A 12,309-nucleotide genomic window follows, 5' to 3' on the forward strand; every position below is an offset into this window, starting at 1 on the left:
AAGGGCTTATGGAGTGGGGGAAGAGATGGGGGAGGAGCAGGGCAGTAAATTAATTTTATACTCATCAGAAAAGGCTCAAAAACATTAAACTCATCAGAGTTGCTTCAAGGAGGGATTAACACACATACACCCAATTGAGTGAAGTAATCTATTTAATCTGGGCAGTAAATGAACCTAACACTCATCAGAATTGGCTCAAAGACCTCAATCTCATCAGAACTGGCTCAAGGAGGGAATAACATATACAGTCAATTGGGTGGAGTAATCTCTCTAACCCTGCAGGAAAATAGGATGGGGGAAAGGGGATAAAGCAAGAGGGGCAAAAGAAGGAAGGGCAGATTGGGAGAGGGGACAGACAGAAGCAAATCCCTTTTGAAGATGGATAGGATGAAAGAAGATGGATAATAGAATAAATATCATGGAGAAGGGAAACAGTTAATAGTAATCATGAAAAAGAGAAAAGGGGGAAAAATTGTACCAAAAATATTTATAGCAACACTTTGTGGTGGCTAAGAATTGAGAATCAAAGGAATGTCCATCAATTGAGGAATGACTGAAGAAGCTGTAGTATATGATTGTAGTGGAATGGTATTGTGTTATAGGAAATGACAAACAGGATGATCCCAGAAAAACCTGGAAAGACTCATGAACTGATGTATAGTGAAGTGAGCAGAACTGGGAGGACATAGTGCATAGTGACAGCAGTATTGTTCAATGAGCAATTGTGAATGACTTAACTACTCTCAGCAATACAATGATCCAAGACAATCCCAAGGGATCCCATCATCATCATGATGAAGCTTACTATCCACACCCATAGAAAGAACTGATAAAAAGAGCACTTGTGGATTGTACATGTATAACCTGGTTGTTCTCTTGTGGAGGGGGGAGGAAAGGGAGGGAGGAAGGGAGAAAAATTTGGAACTCTAAATCTTATGAAAATGAATGTTGAAAACTATTCTTACATGTAACTGGAAAAAATAAAATAAATGTTTGCTGCAAAAACAAAACAAAACAAAACAAAAACATCTGGGGCCATCTCCAGCCATCCTGATACTGGACCCAGATGGCTCTGGAGGAAAGAGTGAAGTTGGTGACCTTGCACAGCCCTCCCTCACTTAAATCCAAATTACTGCAAGTGATGACATCACCTCCTGATGTCATGGTCCTCTTCAAGAATGAAAGACGGGGTCAGCTAGGTGGTGCAGTGGATAAAGCACTGGCCCTGGATTCAGGAGGACCTGAGTTCAAATCTGACCTCAGACACTTGGCACTTAGTAGCTGTGTGACCCTGGGCAAGTCACTTAACCCTCATTTTCCTGTGAAAAACAAAAAACCCCAAGAATGAAGGACAAATAACAACACTCATCAGTCATCCACACTAGAGGACATGGGGGGGGGGGGCGGGCAGTGAAGAAAGTGATGGACTTGTCAGGAAAACCTAAGTTCAAATCTTAACTCAAACCCTTACCGGCTGAGTAACCCTTGATGTGCAAGTTTCTTACTTCTCTCTGTTTCCATCTTCTCATTTGTAAAAGAGGGATGATAGAAGTACATGCCTCACAGGGGTGTTCAGAATCTTAGAGATAGCTGAGTTGCACTTTGTTAAGACTTGTGCTATAACCATAATGGGAATTGGGGTTTTCTTCAGACTCTGTCTTCGCTTAGGACTAAAGGCTCAGAGATTTAGGGCTGGAAACAGCCTTAAAATCATCTTGTTCAACCCCCTTCATTTTTTTTTTTTAGTGAGGCAATTGGGGTTAAGTGACTTGCCCAGGGTCACACAGCTAGTAAGTGTTAAGTGTCTGAGGCTGGATTTGAACTCAGGTACTCCTGAATCCAGGGCTGGTGCTCTATCCACTGCGCCACCTAGCTGCCCCCAAATATTTTTTGTTTTTTTTCCGGGGCAATGGGAGTTATGTGACTTGCCCAGGGTCACACAGCTAGTGTCAAGTGTCTGGGGCCAGATTTGAACTCAGGTACTCCTGAATCCAGGGCCAGTGCTTTATCCACTGTACCACCTAGCTGCCCCAACCCCCTTCATTTTTGTGTGTGTGTTTTTGTTTTTGCAGGGCAATAAGGGTTAAGTGACTTGCCCAGGGTCACACAGCTTGTAAGTGTCAAATGTCTGAAGCTGGGTTTGAACTCAGGTCTTCCTGAATCCAGAGCCAGTGCTTTATCTACTGTGCCACCTAGCCGCCCCCTGAGCCAGATTTGAACTCAGGTCCTCCTGAATCCAGGGCCAGTGCTTTATCCACTGTGCCCCCTAGCTGCCCCTAAGGTTTTGTTTTGTTTTGTTTTGTTTTGTTTTGTTTTGTTTTGGGGGGGGGCAATGGGGGTTAAGTGACTTGCCCAGGGTCACACAGCTAGTAAGTGTCAAGTGTCTGAGGTCGGATTTGAACTCAGGTCCTCCTGAATCCTGGGCCCATGCTTTATCCTGTGGTAAAAAGTTTTAACAGTCAGTTAGTGATAATGGAGAGATGCCAGTTTTTTTAAGGACCACCCTTTCAGGGAAGAGACCAACGGCATGAGCTACGCACGCCAGTCCGTCTGCTAAGCACTTGACTTCCGGGGTGCGAGCTTAAAAGGCAAGGTGAGAACGGAAGTGGAATCTCTTTCATGCTCTGCTGGTCCCCTGGCTGCGCTGCACAGAAAGACGCTGACTGGAGTTCGACTCGACCTGGCTCGCGGTTAGCAGCACGTGCTTGACTCAGTCTCTCTCTCTCCCCAGAGGCGGCCTTGGGCTTTTGGTGAGTTTTATATGGAATATAGACTAAACTTAGACTTAAGACGATTTGTTTTGTATTTCTACTTTCCTATCCCTCTAATCAACATCACCTGGTAACTACCACACAATAAAAGCTCTAACTAGAAAACCAGAAGCTTCTTCCATTTACTAGTCTGGGAGATAAATTAAGGGAAAAGTTAAAGAGGGGAGATTTATGATCTAATATCCAATTTTAAATCTCACAGTTTGGCGACCCCAGAAGGGACCTTAAGGACCCTCCCACCCTCCCTAGTTTGGCCACAAGCCAGCTAATTGGGTGGATTTTCCAAATACCCCCCCCCCACCACGGACTTTCCCTTTGCCTAATCTCCCTTAAAGACTTTAAGCCTCTAAAAGCCTTGTTTTAAAGGAAAAAGCCAGTCCAGTTTAAAATATGATTGAATATATCATTTTCCCTTTGGTTTTTTTGTTTTTTGGCATTGGAGCGTGTTGGGGTAACATACTGTCCAAACTTAGACATCTAGTTTACTCAGTATTCCTTCATTGTGTTATCGGTCTCCTCCTCACTCACACAGCAAAATCTTTTTGGTATAATGGTATGAGTGTAACTGTCTCCACTGAAAATGTGTTTAATGTTAGTAGGAATTTTATGCCTGCAGTTGAAATAAATTGTACTACCATACTCACGATAGTTAACATGACTATAACTCTTATTATGGCTATTTTCATGGTTGTGAAGTGGAAGGAACCACGTGGCAAAAGAGATGCCAAGATGGCTCCCTCTGCTGAAGGTAACACAACCTCACCACATGGCAAGGGAGAGGCTAAGATAGCTCCCCCTACTGGAGGTAACCCAGTTACAGAAACAGATATTGGCCAGTCTTTAGAATCAAATCAGCTGAAACTACTTCCTTTTCAGGAAGCTATAGAACTTAATAAAAAGGGAGTGTCACTTCAGGTTAGAAAATATCACCCCTTTACACCAATTGACTTGAGCTCATGAAAAGCAATCTTCCCTAGTTTTGAGAAACATCCAAACATTGTAGTTTCACAGTTAAGGGCTATATTTAATATATTATCAACCCACTTGGGCTGATGTTACTTGCCTTATGGAAACTGAGATTACAGATATTATCTCAGCAGTAAATGCCCTTGTTGCGAAGGGTAAGGCCGATGTGGAATGGCCTCTAAAGGATCCAGAGTGGAATTATAATAACGACAGGGATTTCCAAAGATTAAGAGACGCTAGGGAAACACTTCTGAAGGGGATGGAATTATGCTCTAGAAAACCCGAAAACTGGACAAAATTTATGAGCACATTTCAGGAGGCTAATGAAAGACCAAGCAGATTTTATGATAGGCTTTGTGAGACCGCCAGGCAATATACCAGATTGGATCCAATTGATTTAAAAGATTCTTATATTATTCTCAACATGTTTATTTGTAATTCACTGCCAGAAGTACGCAAATATTTTCTGACTCAATGTCCAGATTGGAGGAGCTTAACAGCTGATAGACTTAAGGACCTTGCAAATTATGTCTTTGACTCACGTGAGGAAGGTCCAGATCACCCTAAACAGAGCATTCTGGCATCAGCGATTCCTAGTCAGCCATGTGAACACCAGAACAAGGGCACTAAGGTGTGTTGTTCCTGTCAGCCTCGTGAACACCGGAACAAGGACACTAAGGTGTGTTGTTACTGTCGTAAGGAGGGGCATGAATTGAGGGAATGTAGGACTTGGAGAAGAAATTCTAATTCTAATTACAGGCGAAATCAAAATAGAAATAGATCTTTTCGGAGGAATACAGAAAGGCAGTACCAGAATAATGGTAACCAAGGTCCCTCTCAGAGGAGGGCACAGGAATGACAGGGTCTTGGGGAGGAATGGAACATAGATAATGAAAGCCATATATTCCCAGATCCAGATTTTTTGAATGCCCTTGTACCAGTCCATTCATCTCCTCAGAGTAAAGAACCACATGTCACCCTAAAAGTGGGGGAGACTTATTACGATTGTCTGCTAGACACAGGAGCCTCTAAATCAGTATTAGTAAGCAAACCAGATGCTGGGTGTAGACCTGTAGGATTTTTTAATGTAGTAGGAGTCTCAGGAAAGAGCCAGAGAGTGGCAAAATTGAATCCTTGCATGGTATCTATGGGACCCTTAACAGTGGAACATTCGTTCTTACTCATGCTCGATGCCCCTGTAAATTTATTAGGTCTTGATCTCCTTTGCAAGCTTAGAACAACCATATCTTGTGCTCCAGATGGGGCTGTCTCCCTACAATTGCCAGAGGATACTGTTCATTTATTACCAATTTTACTTACAGAAGCTCAAGGAACAGTAGGGGAGGTATCCAAAATCTCCTCTGACATTCCTGAGTCTTTATGGGCCTCATCCCCTAATGAGGTGGGGCTCCTTAAGTCTGCCATGCCTGTTACCTTTAAAGTTAAGGGGGGACCACCCCCCTCCATTCCACAGTATCCATTGTCTAGGGAAGCAATAGAAGGGATCACCCCTATAATTGAGGTTTTGAAAAGCCAGGGTATTATTATTCCATGTCATCACTCTCCATGCAATACTCCCATTTTGGCAATTAAAAAACCCAAGCCTGGGCCAGATGGTAAATCTGTTTATCATTTTGTGCAAGATCTTAGAGCGATTAATAATTATGTTATTCCTAGACATTCTATAGTTCCAAACCCGGCTACGATAATTTCATCCATTCCCTGTGAATCTATATGTTTCACAGTGGTAGACCTCTGCTCTGCCTTTTTCTCCATACCAGTACATGAGGACTTCCAATATTTATTTGCTTTTACCTGGAAAAATAGACAGTGGACCGGGACTAGACTCCCACAGGGATTTGTAGACAGTCCCACATTATTTTCCCAAATTTTACAGCAGGATCTGGCCTCCATTACCTTTAAAGGCTCCACACTAGTACAATATGTTGATGACTTACTTTTGGCCTCTCCTAATGCTGAAATTTGTCAGGAAGATAGCCGTCACTTACTGCTGGAGCTGCACAAGAGAGGACACAAGGTTTCTAAGACAAAGGTACAATGGTGTTTGCCCCAGGTAGAATATTTAGGATTTATTTTGGCTGCTGGAACTCGCTCTGTCTCTTCTAAGCGAGTCCAGGCCATTCAACAACTTTCTGCCCCCACTACTAAGAGGCAGTTGAGAGCCATTCTGGGAGCAGCCGGGTACTGTAGACAATGGATACCCTCTTTTGGTGAAATTACTAAACCTCTCATATCTCTAACAAAAAGTTCTGTCCCAGACATTTTACAATTGGATCCCCAGCATCTCTCAGCCATAAAAGAATTAAAACAGGCCTTGTTATCAGCACCTGCCCTAGGACTACCAGATTATAGTAAGCCTTTCACTCTCTTTGTGCATGAACAAAGGGGGGTGGCTTCTGGAGTCCTGACTCAATCACTGGGGCCTAACCAACGCCCTATAGCCTACTATTCAACTCAGCTGGACCCTGTAGCGGCTGGAGCGCCACCTTGCCTTAGAGCAGTGGCGGCCACAGCCCTTTTGGTAGAAAAAGCCTCTGATTTGGTCCTAGGTAACCCTCTAACTGTGCAATGCCCTCACGAAGTGGAGGCTCTCTTACTATGTCACAGGACACAAGCCTTTTCAGATCAAAGGCTGGCGAAGTATGAAATAACCCTGTTAGGTAATGAGAATATCACTTTAAAACACTGCACAGTTCTCAATCCAGCAACGCTACTCCCTAACTTACTATTCTTGGGGGAACCGTTGCATGACTGTGCTTCTTTAGTTGATATGGCTGAAAAACCCCATGATGATCTTTTTGATACACCTTTAGAAAATCCTGATTTTGTCCTCTATACAGATGGTTCCTCATTTATGAGAGAGGGAACCCGTTTTACTGGAGCTGCTGTAGTTTCTGATTATGACACCCTCTGGGCAGCTTCTCTACCTTCCCATTTTAGTGCACAGGCTGCTGAACTTGTGGCTCTTACACAGGCCTGTAATATAGCCAAAGATAAGAGTGACACTATTTTTACTGACTCGAAATATGGCTTTGGCATATGCCACTTTATTGGTATGATTTGGCTTCAATGAGGCTTCCTAACATCCTCGGGCAAGGCTATTGCCAATGGGGACCTTATCAAGGACTTCTTAGATGCCCTGAAACTGCCTTCTTCCCTAGCCGTTGTACATTGCCCTGCCCACACAGGGAATAGTGATCCTGTTTCAAAGGGAAATGAACGAGCTGATTCTGCAGCCAAGCTTGCTGCATTAGAAGCTCCTGAACATGTATTTAACCTTTCACCTTCTGAGGATATTCCTTCCAACCTAACCTATGACGATTCTGAAGTAGAAAAGTGGAAAAAGAAATTTAAGGCGAAACAGATCAACGGCGTCTGGGTGTCTCCAGAAGGTAAGCCATTTCTTCCCTGGAAATTCTACCACCAGGTATGCCTCTCTGTTCACAGAAAAGGCCATTTTGGTACACAAGGCATTGTAGACTCTATTAAGAGAACCTGGATAGCACCAAGTGTGACTAATACAGCATCTTGAATCTGCTCGGGCTGCTCCACATGTCAATTTTATAATCAGTATGCTTTTAAAGCCAAAGCTTATGGAGGGCGTCCTCTAGCATATATACCTTTTGAGCACTTACAAATTGATTATATTACTATGCCAAAAGCAGGACATTATAAATTTTGCCTTGTTATAGTTGATCAACTCACTCGGTGGGTGGAGGCATTTCCCAGCCCCCGAGCCACAGCTGCCTTTGTTGCCAAAATTCTTCTTAAAGAGATAGTACCTCGTTTTGGCCCACCAGCCTGCATCGATTCTGGCAAAGACACACGTTTCACTGATTCGATTTTATCCCAAATCTACTCTTTCTTGGGAGTGACTCCAAAATTCCACACGCCCTACCATCCGCAAAGTTCAGGCCAAGTTGAACATATGAATAAAGAGCTTAAGAGTATGATTGGCAAATTATGTACTGAAACCCATTTGAAATGGCCTGATGCTCTACCATTGGCATTATTCTATCTATGCAGTAGACCAAGAGGAGAACTTCATATATCTCCTTATGAAATGCTTTTTGGTCACCCTCCTATCCAAGCTAAAACTTTTTCCCCAGTTTATACATCACTGGTGGGAGGTAATACTTCTGTTGCCTCCTATATACAGGAATTACAGACCAGGCTACGTGAACTCCATGAGGCAGGAGCTGTGGTCCAGGCAGACTCATTAGACTTTTCATTGCACAGCCTCAACCCAGGAGATAAGATATATGTAAAGAATTTTCAGAGAACCAGTGGAACCCAACCTGCCTGGGAAGGACCTTTTCAGGTATTATTGACAACTCCTACTGCCATTAAAATTGGTGAAAAAGACTCATGGATTCATTGCTCTCATGTAAAGCCTGCACCATTCATAGGTGAAGAGATTTCAGATAGACCTAAGGTAGACACTAAAGAGCTAAAAACCCTAACGATAGTAAGTGTTAAAGAGCAAAGAGAGTTCAGAGGAAATAGGCAGTTCCCATTTGATAATCCCACTGATCAGTTAAATGCTTTGGGACTCAGTCTTCGTAAAGTATCAGGAGACGGAAATTGCCTTTTTAGGGCTTTAGCAGACCAGCTAGAAGGTCACTCTAGAAATCATCTCAGACACAGACAAAAAGCTGCTTCTTATATGATTAACCATAGACAAGAGTTTGAGTCTTTTAGAGTAAATGACTCCCCTTTTGAAGAATATGCTGACGAATTAAAGAAATTTGGAAAGTGGGGAGGAAATGATACAATTGTAGCATTTGCTAAGCAGCATCAGCTGAATGTGGTAGTTCATCAGTTAAATCAGCCCTTATTGAAAATCAGTGGCACAGACAAAACTGATGCTAGAGAACTCCACATTTTCTACCATAAAGAACATTATGACAGCATTAGAAAGATCAATGACAATTCAGAAACCCCTGCCACTTTGACATGCAGAGAATTGGGGAACCAGTTAAAACAATGTGGCATACCCCAAATTCTAGCAGCTTAAATACCTTAAAATTTAACAAGCATTTCCTTCTACAGGCAAAGCACTGAAGTACATGGCCTAGTTTTCTGGCCCACCTCAATTTCTCCCACCCTTTCCCTACCCTATACCTATTTTTTAAAATCCTTTTTGTTTTCTTTGTTTTGACTTTTGAAAGGCACTGAAAAGACCTGGAATTCACCACACCTTTAAGTTCTTTAAGAGCACAAAAGGGTGCTTAGCGAATCTTTTGCTTTTTATTTTTGGTTTTTGGTTTTGTTTTGTTTTTTTTACTTTTGTTTCTTTTGCTTTTCTTTAAAAACCCGATTTTGTAAACTAAGTGACTTTTCAAAGACATTTTAAGTATATGCTGTGGGTGAGGCCATCAGGCCTCAGAAGCTACCAGAATTCTTTTTTTTTACTCTTTCTTTTTGAGAGAGGGTTATTGAACCCTATTGCTTGATACCTCACTGAAAACATTGAATATTGAATCTTGCTAATTGAAGTCTTATTTCTTTTTGATAAATTAATCACCACTTTAAGTATCTGCTACTGTTATACTAGAGAATTCATGTATAAGATGATGTGGTTTACTTGCTAAAAGAAGATTATGTAATAATGTCTAAAAGAAGATTATGTAATAATGTTTAATATAATCAGCTATTTACATTTGTTTATTATTTATATGTCATTATACTCTGGGTATGGTTTGGAATTATTGTATATATCACTAATATATTCTCAGTTATGCAGCATAGCACGCATTTTTACCATCATACTGTCTTTGGTGAAATTAATATGAGATTTTGGAAGTATGGAAACTTATCATTTCAGAGACTAACTTGCTGTGAACTCTGATGCAGGCTCTGGAGAGAATATATGTGCAACAAAAGGAGAGACAGGTATACGTAAGTCCATGCTTTGCTTATGATGGTGACTATGTAGAGCACAATTACTAGGTACAGTCCAGTATTCATCCTCTCTCCCTCCTAATTTAACCTAATTTAACTGAACTTATTTATTTTTCTTATCTCACTCAGTTGAACTCACCTGTGGCCTAGCACAATCACTGACTGTCTCGGAACCATGAGATATGCTATGATAACATTTTCAGGTGTCATGAACACATACTAAATTTGGCTTTGATCCAGACACATGGTGGTAAAAAGTGTTACAGATTGCATAACTACCTCAACCCTCTATTAGAAGTCTAAGGATATAAAGGAGGGAATGTAATGGAATTAATTTGATCATTGACAATGCTATGCTAAGGTTTAGTAAAAATGCAGCAATTCAAACAGTTAAAGAAGAGAATCCAGCTTTTCCAGACCAGAATCCAGACCAGAGTCCAGAATCCAATTTTCCAGACCAGAATCTAGTTTCCTCCTGATGACATCTTACCACTTCAAGAAGACAAGAGAACTCCGAGACTTTATATGAACTGTTTTATTTTGTTAGTTTTTACTATCTCCTTTCTGTTATAATATACACTATCTGTAACATGTACTCTCTGCAGAGGCTCTCCCTTTGCAAGACTAATGTCAAAGCATCAGTTCATGAGGACAAAAAAAATCGCCCCTCTGAACAAAACTTTCCTCTCTTCCTTTTCTATATTGTTGTTCACATATTATTAGTTAGCAATAGTTATTATATTCTTTTTACTGTTCCATCAAGGAAACATTTTGTTTCTTGAGGAACAAAAGGGGGGGAATGTGGTAAAAAGTTTTAACAGTTGGTTAGCGATAATGGAGAGACACCAGTTTTTTTAAGGATCACCCTTTCAGGGAGGAGACCAACGGCATGAGCTACGCACGCCAGTTCGTCTGCTAAGCACTTGACTTCTGGGGTGCGAGCTTAAAAGGCAAGGAGAAGGGGGCAGCTAGGTGGCACAGTGGATAAAGCACCGGCTCTGGATTCAGGAGTACCTGAGTTCAAATCTGGCCTCGGACACTTGACACTTACCAGCTGTGTGACCCTGGGCAAGTCACTTAACCCCCATTGCCCCGCAAAACAAAACAAAACAAAACAAAACAAAAAAAGCAACAACAACAACAAAAAAAGGCAAGGAGAGAATGGAAGTGGAATCTCTTTCCTGCTCTGCTGGTCCCCTGGCTGCACTGCACAGAAAGACACTGACTAGAGTTCGACTTGGCCCAGCTCACGGTTAGCAGCACGCGCTTGACTCAGTCTCTCTCTCTCCCCAGAGGTGGCCTTGGGCTTTTGGTGAGTTTTATATGGAATATAGACTAAGCTTAGACTTAAGACGATTTGTTTTGTATTTCTACTTTCCTATCTCTCTAATCAACATCACCTGGTAACTACCACACAATAAAAGCTCTAACTAGAAAACCAGAAGCTTCTTCCATTTACTAGTCTGGGAGATAAATTAAGGGAAAGGTTAAAGAGGGGAGATTTATGATCTAATATCCAATTTTAAATCTCACAATCCACCATGCCACCTAGCTGCCCCTCAACCCCCTTCATTTTACAGATGAAAAAACTGAGGTCCAGAGAGGACCTTGCCCAAGGCCACTGGGATTAAAATCCGGTTCAGCTTCCTTTCCCTCCCTCCCCGCTCCTTTTCTGTCTTCCGATCATATAGCAAAGCCTGCCTGAATTTCCTCAGGTTTGCCAGCTCAGTAGATTTCAGTTCTAGGAGACTTTCCCAACTGGGGCAGGATAGCTGCCAACATTCTTCCTTTTCTGGGAAGAGGGGGGCAGGTGGTTGGGCTTTCTCCTAGAATGGTGGCTGCCACAGCAGGTACGTGAGAAAAGGGGGTTCCTCCTTTGTTCCTGTGACCATCTACCCTTCCCTTCTGCTCCAGAATCAACCGCTGACTTCTCTGACATCTCCAGAAAATAATTGCCCCAGAGTTTTCTTCAGAAGAAGTACCAGACATCCGTCCTGTGGAAAGCAGAAGATTTGGCAAGTCTGCTCTTTGTCCTTCTGGCATATCTCCATGGAGAACCTGAAGGAGAAGTGAAAACGTTGAGCTTTTTCCCAAGTCAAGATTGCAGGGTCATGTGATGGCCCCAGGGGTGACTAGGGGACATGCTGGAAGTGGCTTGGGAGACCTCATGTGAGCCTTTGCACTTCAGAAATCATCAGAGCTTGATTTGTGGTTTTGTTGACTTTCTGCACTTAAGGAAATATTAATAATGCAGATTAAACTTCACCCCCCAGTCCAGTTGTTAAATGTTTACCAGCATACCCTATTTTCCTCTATAAACATTACTAGAGCTCAGCAGGGGAACAGTAGGAGGCTCAAGGAATGAAGTCATGGGACTGGAGGCTACCAACAACAGTCATCATAACTGGCATTTATGTGGCACTTTAAGATTTGCTTTTGAGCCTTGTGACATCCCTGAAGTGATGGCCAAGCATCATGTCAGCCAGATGGGAGGGGCTTATTTGGCTTGGAGGCTAGAGCAGCCCATTCATGGCCCAAGTGAAGGTGTCCTAGAATAACATCCTGTGTTCTCTGCCTCAGTAGTTCTGAGCTATGGTGTTTTTATTTTACAGTATAATTTGTCCTTGAGTACTGGTGAAACATAGAT

The sequence above is a fragment of the Dromiciops gliroides genome, chromosome 2 (assembly GCF_019393635.1).
Source record: "Dromiciops gliroides isolate mDroGli1 chromosome 2, mDroGli1.pri, whole genome shotgun sequence".
NCBI lineage: Eukaryota > Metazoa > Chordata > Mammalia > Microbiotheria > Microbiotheriidae > Dromiciops > Dromiciops gliroides.